We start from the raw sequence: 17554 nt of genomic DNA, 5'->3' as shown, positions 1-17554 counted from the left end.
CTTTCTGGCCTCTTTTAGCTTCTAGCAACCATTGGTGTTTCTTGGCTTTTGGGTACATTATTCCAGTCACATGGCCATTTTTTCCCCTGTGAGTTATTATATTGTTTTTCCTTTGCATGTCTGTCTCTGCATCTAAATTTTCCTTCCCCTCCTCCCCCACCAAAATAAAGACACCATTTATGTTGGATTAGGGCCCATCCTAATGATTTCATTTTGCTTTGATTACCTTTGTAAAGACTCTGTTTCCAAATAACCATATTATGAATGACTGGGAGTTAGGACTTTAACATGTCTTTTTTGGGTGGGGACACAACTCACCCCATAACAAGTGGTGTTCCCAGAGAGTCTGATCTCAGCCTCTTTTGGATCCTCTCTAAGTAATTTCATCTCCTCATGACTTTCATGAGAACTGTGGGATGAACCTGGTCTTTGGAGTTAGACTGTCTTACATTTGATTCTGATTATTTTACTTTTTAGTGAGTTTAGCAATATAAAAATCATATTTACTGGGGTCTGTTGAGTGGCATTTTCCTACCAGGGTTCTTCCTGGGGAAATGCAGAGCCCAGAGTAGTATAATACAGGCCAAATTGATTTGCTTTCAGCATTCTTAGTTTACAAAGTCAATATGAGCACCCAGAAATAACCCTGAAGTATAAAAGGAATCATAAAAAATCACTTGGAAGAATGTCACTTAAAGTGTGATCCACAGACCAGCAGCATCTGCATCACTTGGGAGATCTTTGGAAATGCAAATGCTTGGACCCAATCTCAATCTACTGAATCAGAATCTCGAGAGGTGGGGTTCAGGTGTCTGTTTTAAGAAGTCCCGATGAATCTTACACACTTTGCAGGTTGAGAAGTACGCAATTTGATTGGGTATGTATAGGACACTGGCTATGATCCATGGTGGCAATGGTGGGGTTTGTGGGTTGATTGCACAAGTGTATATGCATCTCAGGTCTGTTTAAGCAACAAGTGGTTGCTTTAACTTCCTTTCCTTGAGTTTTTAGCAGTATTCCTAGGCATACTAATGGCAAAGATGGCATTGATATTGGGGCAATGTAGCATTAATTTCATCTGATTTACTTTAAAAGTTCTATTCTAAGCTCCATTTGGCAACTGATCTCTCTCAACATTACTTAATGCCCTGCTCTCAAACGTCAATTTTGCTTTACAACTGCATGTCCAGAATGAGTAAGTATCCAGTAAAAGGCGTTTCATTTTTTTTTTTTTTGAGGAAATATGTTATGCACATCAGCCTCTTATTATCCTCTCTAAGGGGAAGTGTGCGACATAAATTATAGTGATTTATTAGGAATGAAGAACCCATTCTAGTGCCCTTACTCAGCGGTTTTCATGGAGTGCTCTCTAAGTGGAAAAACATTTGTCATTTTTGGACAGATTCAGAATAAATAAAATAGAGGACCAATGTGAGGTGCACAGAGTTTAACATTCAAAATATTCAAAACAAGTTACATCGTTGCTGGTGTGTGTTATATAGTTAGGCCTACCATGGTTGCATTTGTGCTGAACACAGGCAGACTTTTTCTTGTCATTATTCCCTAAACAATAGAGTATAACATCTATTTACAGACATTTACATTGTTTTAGATATTATAAGTAACCTAGAGATGATTTAAAGTATATGGGAGGATTGTGTAGGTTATATGCAAATACTATGCTGTTTTGTATAAGGGACTTGAGCATCCATGGATTTTGGTATCTGTGGGGGTCCTGGAATTAATCTCCCTTCGACACAGGGATGACTAATTTTATTTCTTCCTGAGAGTTTTATGACTTTTATGTATAACATGGCTTGTTTTCATTTCTTTTAATAATTGAGACAAAATGCACTCATGATAGAAAAGATGGATAAAAAAACCTTTTTCTTTCTAGGAACCTGGAATGTTGTACTTTCTTGCATAACATTTCCAAGTGATCAAATGAAGTGAAGATTCTGGCATTTCGTATTTTTCTTTTCCTTTGGGTGTGTCTAGAAGTTCTTCTTATATATAAATAAAATGAGAAAAGTGATTAGAGTAGATATTTATGTTGTAGATATGTATGTATTTATTTTCTAAAATTCGTTATGCATATACTATATAACTGAATCTGGAGAGGAGGCTGAAATCCTCTGGAGTTAAAGAATTTATGTTGTCAATTATATTTATCCTTGAGCAACTAATAATTGTCTGGCCATTACTAATTATTGCTTTAGTCTGTAAGGAATTATTCTTAAATTTTGGCGGGCAGGTTTTCTTGGGGATTTTGTTGAAATTACTGGTGGTCTGCCCCCGAGTCCGGTTAGGCTTGTTCTGTAAGTCTGTAGTAGGGCCCAGGCATGTGTCTTTGTGAAGGGCAGTGCAGGTAATTCTGATGCCCACCAAAGATCATGAACCTCTGCTGCAAGTACTTAGAAGCAGGCATGTTGGAACTTGGAGCCAGAACTCAAGTGAGAACAGTTTAATGACTGCTTTGGCTGTTGGAGGCTTAACCTGGCTCATGTGTCAGAGAAATTCCACTGGCAGTGTTTTTCCATTCCAGCATGCCTAAGTACACTGGCTCTTGCTTCTTGGTTCTTGGTTTGAGTGGAACTCATTCCTGCACAGATGGGCCCTGGTTTGTGAGGACAGCTGGAGAAGGAACAGCAAGTTCACTGGCAGAGCCAACACATGGGAAAGAGCGAGAGAGAAATAGACAAAGGCTAGAGGTAGAGGCACTAGACAAAAATAACATTCACCTGGTCATTACAGAATATGCTCCCTTGTTTCGTAATAAGGGTGTACTTAGCAAGTCTTTTAGAAGCTCATCCAGATTTACTTTATTTATTGCCTTTAAATTATATAATAAATACCTTCCAGGCACCCATTAAAATAAAAATAACTAACAATGCAGCAGAATTGAAGCGAAAAGAAACCACAGTGACAAATTACACGTTTTTCCGGAAGAGCAGAAGGAATTGAGTTAACAAGGATGGAAACAGTTGACTTTCTGTTCTAACCAATAAACGTCTTAAGTTAGTGTAGCCATGGGACTCTTTTTCTCCCCCTCTTTTTAAAAACAGATTAGGCATTTAATTAGGTTCTTAATAAATTTAGAACACCAGTTTGTGAAAATAAATCCCACTTGTGAGCAAACAGAGCAGAGGTAGCCCTGGAGCTGAGGATCAGATTTGACTTTTGGCAGAACTTGTGAGTCCAAACCTTCTGATTAACTTGTGCTGCTCTGTAATCGCATATTTTTTGAAGATCTCACCCTCCTGGCTGGTATCTGGGTTTGCACAGCTGCTGCTGCTTCTTGAAGTAAGCGTCAGTGAGATGTCTGGGGTTTTTCACACCATTGATGTCAATTTTGGTGGGGGTGGTGATGACAAATTTCTGGTGTGTTCTACTCAGAGGAACTTGATCGAGGGACAGAGGTCCAGTCATAAGTAGCAAGCCACTGCTCAGCTACTTCAGGAAAATGATCCTCGTGCCTCTGTGGAGCCCCGTGAGGATGATCAGAATGGTTCTGGGAATGATGCTAGCCCAAAGTTTTCCTACATGCTGAACGGAGGGTTTCTTGCTGTGGCTCAATAGCTTTCAAGGCACATCTTCGGTAGGATAATATCTAGGCATTTCACAAAGTTTAACCACTTGGGTGCTACCATTCTTGTTGCCACCAGTTAGTTTTGTGACAATAGCAAGAACCTTCTTTTTCTTTTCAATTCTGGATTTAGCTGATGAATACTTCCTCTTGTGCATGGCCTTTTGGGAATATCTTAGCCTGACTGGAAATATCTGCCGATTCCTCTGACAGGACGGAGTTTTGGTGGCAGTGGAGCTTCCCCTTCTTAGGTGTTTTGGCCTTGCGGTTACCCTTCTTAACCTTGCCGCCAGCATCAGCCTTCTCAGCTTCAGGTTTCTTCTCCTTAGTGTTCGTCTTCTTAGCTTTTTCACCCACCATTTTGCAATATGGAAAAGAGAACTAAGGTCCTGGCTTCCAGTCTATAAGGCACCATGACACTTCTAAAAAAAAAAAAAGAATGACTGCTTCTGGTGGTACAACTTATTTTCAGTATTTGGTATTTGCTTTGGTTTCAATGTTTGATTTTTTAAGGTTTTTGTGTGTGTGTGTGTGTTTGTGTATCTTATTGCTACAAATTCTATCTTTATAATCGCCATCTACAATTTTCTTCATACTATTTTTTATCTAAGTCCCAGCCCCTCCTCCCCAATATACAATTGGAATTCCAAGTCATCAACAAACGTTTTATTTAGCAAACACTCTGTAGAGCATTACTACCATTCCAGGCTGTATGGTGAACACAGATGCAAAAAGGGCCCCTAGATCTACCAGATAAAAAATAAACATTGGGAAATTGCAGGACCATTGGCCTTGTTCCTACTTTCAGCGAGGCAGATTACCTATTTGAGAACATCTTAGGAGTGGTTGACCTACTCTTCTGTAGGCTTGGAGCGCTGTCTTTTCTCTGGCAGTTGTAGAATGCACTCTTTTAATTAATTTCCTCTTCCCCTATCCAGATTATTTGAAAAATCACTGATTCTGTAAAATATTTAGTGTCTTCTCATTGCTTTTAGGACAAAGGCCAGACTTATTAACATCATCTATAAGGCCCCATGACAGTGGTTCTTAACTGGGGATGATTTTGTCTCCAAGAGGACATTTGGCAAAGTCTGGAGACATTTTTGGTTCTCACAGAGTGGCTGGGAGTAGGGAATGGTGCTATTGGCATATAGTGTGTAGGGGCTAAAGATGCTGTTAAACATCCTACAAAGTGCAGGACAGGTCCCCACACAAAGAATTATTGACCCCAATTATCAATAGCATTGAGGTTCCAAAACTTTGCTCTATAGTATCTGGCTCCGGCTTGCTTCACTGGCCTCATATCAGGCTACCCTTCCCTCACTCTTTCTACTGCAAGCACATTGGCTTCCTTTCAGTTTTTTGAATAGCCTCTGTTGCTTTTTTTTTGTTGTTGTTGTTTGTTTGTTTGTTTAGGATTTTGTATTTGTGGCTCACTCTACGTGGACTTTCTTCTCACTTCTTTCATTTGCCTAGTATGAATTAACTCTGGATCCTTCAGAACTCAGCTAACAGCGCTCTTGAAAGAAGCCTTCCATACCTCTCCTACTAGGTTAGGTTGCCTTATGCTCTCAGAGCACCATGTATTCCTGTGCCTTTGACCTTATTAACATTCTAGTTAACAATTTATTTTGTAATTGGTGTTAACATCTTGCCTCCCCTGTTAGAATATAATCTCAAGTGGACAGGGTCTATTTGCTGTTGTATCTCCGGTGTCTAGCATAGTGCTTTGCACTTAGTCGTCACTCAATAAATATCAATTGAATGAATGAGTCATCAAGTAAGATACTGTACCAGACAGTGATTTATAAAGAATTAGACCCACTGCTATTTTTGACACATTATCAGGAGGTGACCTATGTCTTCTAAATCTATAAAGCATTTTTATTTAAACCAATATTTGGTATTAATCATATCTGGTTTTATATAGTAGTTATGGGCAAAGTAGGGTATATTGGTTCTGGCTTTTAGGATATCATTGTTTTCTTACAAGTAAAAAGTTACTTCATTTTTTTTAAATCCCCATGCCTTGCTCACCTTATTCTACCCCTCTCACTCTAATTATAGCTGACTTCCAATTTTTACTTTATTTTTGCATTGTTTGATTTTTTAAAAAAATTAATGGATATTACTTTTATATTCAGAAAGATGATTAAAAATTTAAAATTCTATTGGAACTGGACTGGATTCTAAGCTTATATCATCTAATTCCCTAAACTATAGTTTTGTAGGAGTTTAACAATATTAATACAACACATGGATACTATTGACTATGGGGAAATCTGTGAGAAATTTAATTAAAGATTAACTGTGCAATTTGGAGTTGAGAATAAGGGATCGTGTTGTGATCCACACATCCTGCTTGGCTCACTCTAATATATACTCAGTCAAATATGGTTAGATAATTAGGCAGTCTACACAAAGCAGAGATATTTATCCTCTAGATTTTACAGAAGGAAAACAGACTTAATATTCTTATTAAATTGATTAATCTATTTATTACCTGAAACTAATTTGAATGAACATTAAGGCTAAAGAGAATAATAAGAAAATTTGAATTACAGACCATTCTATATGGATAAATTCATAGAGAATGAGCTGTCTCTAGCCCTTCTTGATGTAGGCAAGTCTGGTAAACATTTGACTCCCATTCATGTGGTTCGTCTGCCAAGTGAGGCTTAACCTTCATCCTGTCCCTACTCAGAATAAAGGGCTGGTAAAGAAGGTTGGGCTCAAAGAAAAGTGAAGATGTCTACTGCTTACACTGATTGGTAATTTTAAAATGTGGTGTCTGTTTTAAACTGCCTTTGAGTTAAATGTATCAAATTGCTACTCATGCACCTTTGTGTGTTAACTGGATATGATGATCTCTAAATATAAGGTCTTCGTCCTTCACATCTTTGTTCTGGCTTCTTTATAGCTCATGTTATTCGGTTACATTTCTTTTTTTTTGAATGAGTACATCAGATTGAACCCTGTAAATTTGTCACTTTCAACTATTTTTGACCTACAAAAATGACATTTTTGTATGGCTTAGTTTAATATAAATGAATGAATGGATGAACTTTGAACTTTTCCATAGAAACAATGTTCTAATTAGAGTGAAATAAAATTGAAATAGTACTATTTTTACTTCGTTTAGGTACATAGTGGTTCAAATAGATTTTTATAGGCTAGCCAGAAAACCTAGCCATAATTTAAACCATTGACCCTGTCGGAAAACGCATGTTAACTACAAAACTCACATATGAATGTTTGGTGCACAATGTATTCATAGATTGGTGACATAAATCATAACACTTGTAGGAATTATCTTTGTTTTCTGACAGGATAATTGATAGAAACTTCTCTATTAGTTGTTTGGTTTGGGGTTAGCAATTAAAGATTGGTGGAGAATTAGGTGCTAATGTCAGTGTTGGAGTCTTCTTCTGGAGGCATTAACTCATTAATGGAAACCTTTGTCACTAGGAATGATGAAATGTAGGAAAAATATGCAGAATTATAAAAAGCAAACCTTTCCCCTAGGATCTGGTATATTCTGTATCAGTGATCTACAATGAATGAAGATCATTTTTCTTTATCATTTTCTGATCTTAAGGTTTTGGGAATTCCTTAGCTCATGGACCTTTAGCTCTGAAGACACACAGGAAAATATCTATTTTCATAAAAAACCTCATGACGTGAGTGGGCATCTGGTGGTGTTTCGTAAGGAGACACAGGAAGGGTGATATTTCTGCCAAAGGATGATGTAATCCACCATAATTTAAGCTTTGGAAAAGCAAGGGTAACAGCTTAGCTCAGTACTGCTCCACTGACAGGCTAGAATAATTGTTCAGGTGCCGGACTGACATGGCTGTAGGAACGGGCTGGCAGTCTGTGTACGTGTTTTCTTGTAAGGCACATCCTTAGTTGGGGGAGAGGCAGAGATAGAGGTTTGGATCACAAATTTTTATTGACTCTTTAAATCCCTTGAGGATATAATAACAACAATAATAAAAGTAATAAAAAACATGAAGAAATGGGACTTATTGATAAGAGGAGGTAAGAATGTTGCTTCCTTTTCTGATTTTATTTTTTAGATAAATAGAGGAATATGGGCACTTCCACATATTCATTTGCTGTTTTTCTGATTAATATAGAGCCAGAGAAGCTAACAGCATTCTTGATGCTAAGTAGCTGCAAGCAGGTTTTTTGTTTTTGCTTCATTAAGAAAGAACTCAGGATTATTTATTAATACATCAAGAAGTTTTATAAGAGTTTTTTTTTTTGAAACAAACCATTATTACTGTGGAACTTAAGAAATTTTAAAAAATCAAATAATAATATGATGCCAATATTTATCATGCAAGGGGTTCTTGAGGCTGTAAGCATTTCATATTGGTCAGATTAGAAATACTAAAATTATTATGAACACAATTATTAATATAAGCACAATACTTTTTACTCCTTATAACCCTTTCACATACATTTGATTTGTAAAGCAGTTCCAGAACTGTTGTCATATTGGCAAAGGTTGATTAAATCTTAATATGCATGTTGTGCCCATGCCAATATGAATTACTGGATTCCAGCAGTGAAATTTTGAGTTGAATAAAATTGGAAAGAATTGTATTACTGAATGAAATTCTGTCCTGTACCCTCTCTCAGGTGTGTTTTTTCCTTCTCATAGCTATATCCTCCTGCTTCATGTATTCAACATTATTTTATTTGTTAAAATTACCAACAGAAGTATTTGTAGATGACCATTCACCACTGATCTCTTGAATTAACATTTGCCTTGCATTTTCAGATTAGTATCATACCATCAATAACTGCTTTTAAGTACACTTTCTAATGTTACTTACATTATGGACCATATTTTCCCAATCTGATAATAGAGGTAAACAGAGCCTAATTAAAATCTTTGTTAATGTTAGAAAGAATTCACTTTTTGTTTCCTTATAATATTCCTCATACTATATCAGCTATATTTTTCTTATCAGATAAGAAATTAAATTGGCCTGGAAAATTCATCTTGAAACTTTTAGAATGCACTCAAAAGTAAAATTCACAATAGTGTCAGCCACCATAAATATTTGAATTATGCTCCAAATGCTACAAAATCTGTATCTCTAGAAGTGACACTATTCTGGAACATGGAGATTTTTGTGCTTTTGTTGAAAGAGAGAAATTTGTGGTATAGATGACTACTAAACTTGTCTTCCTGAAGCTTTCAAAGTTATGAGCATAGGCAGAGTACATTCATTATGCTCTTCTGTGGATTCGTCTGGCCTCAAGGACCTTCTTGGTGGTCAAAAAGGTCTTGGCTTTGTTACACGGGGCTTACCCCTTGCTCTTCACCCTTTGCAACTTGTCTCTCTGCAGGTACACATCTCTTCTCCTTAAAGTAGAGAAATGATAGTTCACGACTCCTTTGTTTTTGACCTTTAATTACAGATTAAGCTCTATTTCTCATAAACAGTAAAGTGGAAAGAATAACAGTCCCTAGTATGTAGGGTTGTTGCGAGGACTGACTGTACCCTGAGACTAAGCCCACACTTCCCTATTTCTTTTACCTGAGTCACTGAGGGTGAAGAGGCAGCCTGAGAGATTCATCCCTCCTACCTCCAACACTCGTAGCCTTTCACTATCTTTTGAATCTGCTGGGATAAATCTGTGTTCTTAATCTGTGTAAGACAGTCACAATAAGAACTTTCAGTCTCCCAGGTTGCATCCCACATGACCCCATACTCTATTTTAGTTTTCGTACATCCTCTGTCTGTCCTCTTATGACACCTCTCCCTGACTCCTAAAATTCCTTCTTTGTGCTTTTTAGAGTCCATGGACGTTATCAGCAAAATCCGTGATCGTTTCAGACTTTTCTCTATATATGACTTTTACTTTCTTGTTCTGATAACTGGCTCTCCCTGAGGTTGCTGTTTTCACTGCAGGCCTGGCAAGAGGTGGCTATTTTCTTCTTATACCTTTACTTCATACTACCAGGCCTGGGGCTGGAAAAGACATCTTCCTCTTTCCTCTTTGCCATTTTCAGTCCATGCTCCTGTCTTCCTCTTAAACTCTTTTAAACTACTCTTACTCTCTTCTCTTGCCTACCAACCCTTGAGTCTTCTCATTTCTCAGTAATTTCCTCTTGTGGCTTACTTTTCCCCGTGCTATCTCATCTTAATTCTTGCTCACTGAAATGTACACTTAAATGATTCTTCCTATTGGATGGTATTCCCTTGCCTCTCAGTTCCTAGCAGTCTATTTCCTCATGATCTTATCTTCCAATCTCAACCACTTTCTCACTCATAAGAAGGTTTCAGGCATCCTACGGGAGCACCCTGAGGAATCTAGCGTGTCTTTGACCCTGTCTGAGCTTCTCCTCCTCAATAGTGGAATGATGAAAATGAAGTAGTGGTGGGAATGAGCATTGTGAATTATTTCCGTAGGTTAAATTGTGTGCCTTTATGTCAATAAAATACATGTGGGGGACACCATGGAAGAATTGTTGTGATTACTCTTTATTTATATGAGGGGTCAATGGGAGGTAAATGTAGTGCTAAAAACAGTGCTCTGTGTTCATTCTGAGGTCATTTTTTTTTTTTCAGACAATGCTGTCATGCTGCTGCTGTTTTTCCTATTGTCTAGAAACTTTTTTTTAGAGTTCTGCATGGTGTGTGTGTGTATGAGGGGGTGGGGAGAGGGAGAGAGAGAGGAAGAGAAGCACTTTCATCCTATGTAGTTCATCTATGTGGCCATGCTCATGAGGACTATAGTCAAATTTCCTTACCTAGGTTCATTGTCATTCCAGAGAAACCTTGACCTATGCTTAACTACGAGGTGATATAGAAGTACAGGGTGATTGTACTTTCTCTTCCACATTTTTGTATTTTGGTGGTTTTTTTTGTTTGTTTGTTTGTTTTTTTTTTGCAGGGGATGAAGGAGGGAGAGAAGAGTTTGTCCTGTCAATTCAAGATGTTCTGCCATATCATCTGATACTTAGCCACTTTCTTATGAATTTAAGTTTTTCAGATGTGGGACATAGAAACTCTATAATGCATTGTTTACTGGAGTCCGCAGCTTTGCAAGCAGAAGACCTGCTAATTATTAGCTTTGCAACCTTAAACGAGTTGCTAAGCTTTCATACATATAATTTTTATCTGTAAAGTGGCTATGAGAATACCTTCCTAACAAGCATAATATTAGTGTGAAAAAGATACCATACAGGTGAACCTGTCTACCACATCACAAACATGCTAGGTTTCTCAAAATTTGATAGTTTTCTTTCTTCCTGTCATCTCAACTGACCAGAAAATGCTGCCACTGGGTGTTCTCCTTATAGAGAAAGCTAGTCTGATTTGAGATAGCTAGTCTGATTTGAGATAGCTAGTCTGATTTGAGTTTGAGATAGCTAGTCTGATTTCACTTGGAATAAAAATATAAAAAGATTGTTTGAAAGCAATTAGTGGAGGTTAAAATGTTACTTACCTGACTTTTAATTAAAAAGTTAAATACACTGGCAACATTTTTCCTTGTCTGTGTTTAACAGCATATTATTCAGTCTTTTAAAATATTCATCTTTATAAATTTTCTAATGCATATCTATTGATTACACATTAAATACATATGTTTTAGCTCATGTTGTACAAATGGTAGCATGTTATTGTTATCATAGTACAGGTAAAAGGTAGCAGAGACTCCTGTGTTAGATGTAAAAGAGGAGTGAATAGAAGCAACCAGGAATTGGGAGATAGTTGTGTCTATAGTTTGTCCTTTGGGGTAGTTGTACTGGCTATTGTGGCAGATGTCACTTTTCCTGCTTAATAAACAAAGTTGAATTTACTCACACTTGTTCTTGGCTCCTACCTCACAACAGGTGGCCAGTCAACCTGTAGTTGACTGCAACTGCTGGCTGTCAGGAGTTTTGAGAACCTTCTGTTATGATTAAAGCAATAGTTTAGAGGAAACTTTTGGAAATTAACTGAGTTTACACAATTAGTTTAACTTGTATGCTAAGGTATATTCTAGTGACTGATGTGATACTTATGCTGTGTTGACATGTTCGGTCATAGAGGATTCTAGCATTAGCCACATAATAAGCATTCAGTAGCTGGTGGATAGGAATTATTTCATAATTGCCTGTGCTTTGAGCTTTTGGCAGAAGAGTTCTTTTCCCAAGATTTCTTGGATTTCTCTTCTTGCAGATAGAGGGGTAAGGTTCAGAGGTTAAAGATAGGTAGGGAAAAGAGAGATGCATTGTGAAGGTGCGAATGAACTGTCTTCCTGCTCCTTCCTGGTCTAGCTCTTGGTAGGTAGACTAGGTCCTTGAGTCCAGCCTAGCTTGCCATAGTAGAAGGCCAGACTAAATCCATAGGAAACAAGTATAAACATTTGCCTTTGTATACATTCCTCAATAACCTGATATGGTACTAGATTAGTACAGAAATATTTTGGGAATTTTCTCTTATGAAAATAAAAACACAGTTTTCCTCCATTCATGATATGACCGCATGGGATTTGAACCCAATCAATCTGACAATAGATTCTGGCTCTAAAGCAGATGAGTTAGGAACTAAAGACCTCAAAACTCCTGAATGAGTTTCATAGTTCTCTAAAGGAGCTTGGTGATGGAAAAGCATTAAAACATAGTGATTAAACCCATGAATAATATGGATACCTGAATTAGAATCTCTGCTTTACCATTTTCTACCTTTGACAAATGGGCAAATTAATTAACCACTGTGTATTTCGATTTCTTGAACTCTAAAATGGAAATAGTATCTACTGCATAGAGGATTTAGAATACAAAAATAAACTTCAAACCGGGACTGGCATATAGCAAAGTACTACACAAGGTTCTTTCTTTGGGGGGTGGGGGATGCGGTAAAATTTACTCTCTATAAAGTAGGATAACATTGATGTTCTATGCAAGAAAAAAATCAGAATATTTTGGGGTTCTTATATGAAAAGTGCTACACAAATATAAATATTATCCATCATAAGCTTAACAAAGAGAAACTGTTTTCTTACTTTGCTTGTTCCAATAAATTTCACTTTCTGAGAAATTTTTAAATTTATATAACTTTTCTGAAGGATAATTTTATTTTTTCATAGTAGCTTTTTTTTATCCCTACTCTATTGCCCCATGAACAACACTCTAGTTTCTTAATTTGTTTGAGTGTAAGCACTATCTTTGTAGTTCCTATCCTGTGTCTAGAGCCATGCCAAAAGGCCATATGCTGCCTGTTAATTCTTTATCTTGCTATCACATGAAATGCAATTTGAAATAGTAACTTATATGCAAGTTTTTGGTCCAGTCTAGAAAATTTTCATTTACATATTTTAAATTAGTCTTCTTTCAGTCCATGATTTTATCTGATTTTATAGTTATAAATATATGGCTGATATTTCCTAGCTGAATTTAAAAATTAAAAAATAATTATTGTAGAAACAGCGCTTTTCTGTAAGTCATTCTGTGAACCATAGGAGAGCTATTCAAAGAAAGAAGAGAATTCCTTGGACAAAATGTAAGTCATTGAGCTATTGGCTTTTCGAGGAAAGACCCTAAAATTATTATGAAGTCAGATAAATTAGAACTATAATTTCAAGCTGTGTCCTGATTTATCTCATGCTGTTTGATATTGCCACATAAGTGATGTCGGCATGGTCACGCGTTTAAATGCAGATTTATAATTCTCAATGCTTTCCTTTGTTGAAAGCATTGTGTTTAAACTTGAAATTCCCAAAAGATATACATGATTTTGAGTGCTTTCTAAAATGGAAAACTTGGATAAAAATAGAAGATGCAGAGAATAAGCTGAATAATAGCACTGTTTAGCAAATTCAAAATATAGACTATTTCCCAGGCTCCGTGAACCAAAACAAAGTTGGACAAAATGACCACTGTCTGCCAGATGATGGAAGAATCAGACCTGTTTGTGAAACAAACGAGGATGTGTACAACATAAAAGGTAAAGTCAAGCTGGAACTGGAAGAAAGAAAATCAGATCAAGAGGCAGATCAACCTGTTCTAGTGACAAGGGAGGTTTCCGTGCTTTGCCAAGAAACTGGAAATCTACATTAGCAAGAACAAAGAAAATCTATCATGGATTCACCTTGGTGCAAATTGTAGGAAGGCCTGGCAGAGGGTGTACATGTTCCTTTCTCTCTTCTCTGTGTGTGTGTTCTTTGAATGGCTACATCCATTTACTCAGGTAAATTTTCTTGAAATAAGTGAGCAATGGAAATGACACAAATGGAACATCTAAGCAAACTTCGCATTGCACCAGTGATTTATCAGAGGGTTAGAGAAAGGCAATAGACTAAATGTAATTAATCTTTTTTCATGGTTAGTGCTTATGTTTATCTAAAAAGAATGATGTGGATATCTCCCAATTATTATATTGTTAGTAGGTTCCCCCCGCTTGAAACGTAAATTATCAGTGATCCTCATCAAATGGGTTTTTGCATGTACTGAAATATATATGGTATAAAAAAATGAAGCAGGGTTGATTGTTTGCCATGTTAATATGTGTTACCAGTTAATTTAGAGTCTTGATACTTATTTATCTTGTGTTCTTGGCGGTACATGTAGTAAGTGCTCAATATTTTTTATTAGAGATTTTCTGTAGGTAAAAACTCTAGTTTGCATTGTAATTAAGATAGAACAACCAATTTTTAAAAATCGGAGCTAGAAAATGAAATTTGAACTAGGCTACAATTTGTCTCATAAAAACTTGTTCTTCATTACTAGATACCTTTAAAATGCAATGCTTCTTATGCTCCACAAAGTGTGATACAAAGCAAGTTAAAACAGATTTTGTTTTTACAATAGCTAAACAACAATAATAAAATGTTCTGGCTAAATTTTATTTGTTTGCTTGAATATGGGTGATAAATTTTATGTAGAAAATCTTTCCTATAAGTAAAAATAGTCCACAGTAACATTTTTTGGATTTATGTCATACTGAGAGAAAGCTGTCAAATATTAGTTTGTCATTATGTAGAAATCGCAATGATTTCTCACATGGGGCATTAACTTTAGCTGCAAAGTAAAAACAAATCTGTAGAGGTTTTGTTCTAATCAAGCAGTGGGCACTGTGAACGCTATCACAGAATCGTTTTAGAAGAAGTTATGCATGGTGAGATTCATGTCTCTTTCCAGACAACTATTCACCTAACTCTCCATGACTATTCATTTTCTATCATATAATACAGACAGATTACTTAAGCTATGGGTTTTAGAAGGTTGTATTTCCAGTGTTATGTACCAAATCTGCACAGAAAGCTAAGGAGAATGAATGCTGAGATTGTGGAGCTGTTTATTGACTTTTCTAGTGTAGCCAAGGATGATTATATCAAATTATGGCATGGAGAGGGGAAAGGAGGGATCTGCATAATGCAGAAAATGTTTTCACATTGGAGGGAGGCAAGAGAAATAAGAACAAAGAATGTCTTCAAGCAATAGAGGTAAGACAGCTGATTCTGATATTGGAAAACTTTTAATCAAATCAGACTCAAAAGGACACTTTAGCACTAATCAACACTTCTGACTTTTCACAACCTTAAATTTCGACTTAATTCTTCTATAAACCTCCTAATAAGATAACTAAAGTTAGCTAACCTTCTGACAATAAAGATGATTATTCGCAGTAAAGAAAAAACTTAAGTGAGAAGTAAATGTTGGTGGGAAGTTTTTGGGAGATGTGTGGTTTTTCTCTACCTGAGTTTTTTCTCTGTTTTTCTCCTATTTGACAGTAGGTCAAGTTCAGACTGTAGGGAGTGGATGTTGTAGTAAAGCTATCCATCTCAGGTGAATTGAAAAAGTGCAGAGGAATGAAATACTGTCATTTTTTCTCAGTGTTCTCTAGTGAGTCCCAAAGGTATGTTGGTGTGAAGGAAACTGAGATGAAATTACACTTTACCTTTTTAGTCACAAAATTATGGTTTCTAATTCATGGTCCATGGTCTTGGATTGTAAATCTTGTGCTATGTGGGCAGTGCTCCAATAAAATGGTAACTTCTTTGTCATCTGATTTGATCTAACTTATTAATAAGGTGAGTAAGCCTATAAAATATACCATATCCTAGATATACATTTAATTATAAATTTAGATCTGACTCAAAAGCAAATTGATTCAACATAAACAAAACATTTAGAGGTTTTATTACCCCTTTTATAGTATAAATGAAGGCAAATGCTAGCTATCACCAGAGGGAGGTCTCCCTCCCCTCCCCTATACTCTTTCCCCTTCATTCTTAAAATAGTCACCCCAGATAACAATTCCTTGTTAGTTCATCAGTTTTGCTGTTGGACAACAGGCCCAAAATACCATGTATGAAGCATTGATTTCTGTCTTTTTTGGCTTTATTCTCATTACCATTGCTTGTTTTTATTCTCATTTTCTCTGTCTGTCTCTCTGTCTGTCTCCCTCACCAGAACAAAATTACTTAAAAGACAGATGCTTTAATAAGAGGATTTTAAGGATTAGGTGTATCCAACAGTATATAATCCTGGGTTGATGGATGATTAAGTTTCAGGTCTGAGATTGGTGGTGTTTGCTTTCCTCATTCAGCTGTCTCAACCCTGTGAATGGGAACCACCTTCTTGTGTACACATCGCCTCCCTAACACAGTTCCTGATACATGATATGAACATTTAGTACATAATTGAAGTGGATGAATGAGTGATTACTCAACTACCTCTCTTGCCTAACAAAGGGAATTAAAATTATGCTACAACTCTTCAACATATTCACCTAGGAACAGAACAAATAAATGGCTTGAATACTAAAAATGTTATCAGAAGAGGGTTAAAACTAATCACATTATTTTATGTATCAAGTTCACCAAGAATTACTTGCATAAATCATATAAGTGAGGAGTGAATGAGTTAATACATCTAAAGCACTTAGCAAATGCCGGGCACATAATAACTCAAAAAGTATCAGCTATTGTTAAGAAGGAGAAAATGAATAAGAAAAATGGTTGCCTGATAATCATGCTCATCAGTTCTTCCCAGAGCAAATAATCTTTACATTCCAGTGTTGTGTTTGCTGGCCCAGAAAAGGCATTAAGTATAATTTAGTTACATTGCCATCAGGATGGCTGTTGCAAAATATGACCGATCATGCCACAGGCCTTCCGAAAACTCTGCAAAGGCTTACCATTCCCTTCAGAATGAAATCTGGTCTTCAGCATGACATGTAAGGCTCCTCATCATTTTATCTCTTAATTTAATCCAATTTCATAAGCCTTTCCTTATTCATTGTCCCTCGTCACAATTTAGGCAATGTGTCCCAACTATGTGCTCCTACAATATTCTGAGATTATTTGTACTCTGGTACTTATACTGAGCTGTGTAGGGCTGCTTTCTTGTTCATCTCCACAATTAGACCTCATTTTGTTTTGCTATTACCTAGCACAGTGATCAACAAATTTTTTCTAATTTTGTAAATTCTTTAGGCTTTGTAGGCTACACTGTCTCTGTTGCATCTACTCGGTTTTGCCATTGTAGCACAAAAGCAGCCATAGATAATGCGCAAAGGAATAAACATTGCTTTGTTTCAGTAAAACTTTATTTATGGACACTAAAATCTGAATTTCATATAATTATCATTTATCATGAAATAATATTCCTCTTTTGATTTTCTTCACCCATTTAAAAATGTAAAAATTATTCTTAGCTTGCAGGACATACAAAAACAGGCTGTGGGGAAAATTTGGCCTCTGATATTTGCTGATCTCTGGTCTAGCAAAGTGCCTGGCATAGATATTGTGCTCAGCCAATACGTTTGAGTAAATGAGTGAGTGAGTAAAGTGGTATCTTTTCATTGAAATCATTTTTAAAGGGGACATAAGGGGAAAATTTACATGACAAACTGTTGCCTGTATTATAGAATCTAAACTCTTTAGCATGGTATAGAAGAATTTTTACAATCTGGTTTGTAGGTAGCTAATCCCTACTTTCATCTTATTTTATTTGCC

General features: G+C 36.4%; 1 protein-coding gene and 1 pseudogene across 1 annotated transcript in view; one reads left to right on the top strand and one right to left on the bottom strand.

Annotated features, from left to right (window-relative positions):
• FAM19A2 (family with sequence similarity 19 member A2, C-C motif chemokine like) overlaps nt 1-17554 on the top strand; it is a gene marked incomplete at its 3' end in the record, with an annotated part of 358233 nt that overhangs the window by 123671 nt on the left and 217008 nt on the right. The window lies entirely within an intron of this gene.
• LOC105308081 lies at nt 3096-3988 on the bottom strand (annotated as a pseudogene).

The sequence above is a fragment of the Pteropus vampyrus genome, unplaced genomic scaffold (assembly GCF_000151845.1).
Source record: "Pteropus vampyrus isolate Shadow unplaced genomic scaffold, Pvam_2.0 Scaffold545, whole genome shotgun sequence".
NCBI lineage: Eukaryota > Metazoa > Chordata > Mammalia > Chiroptera > Pteropodidae > Pteropus > Pteropus vampyrus.
The sequence above is the reverse complement of the archived record's forward strand: the minus strand, read 5'-3'. Positions and strand labels throughout refer to the sequence as shown.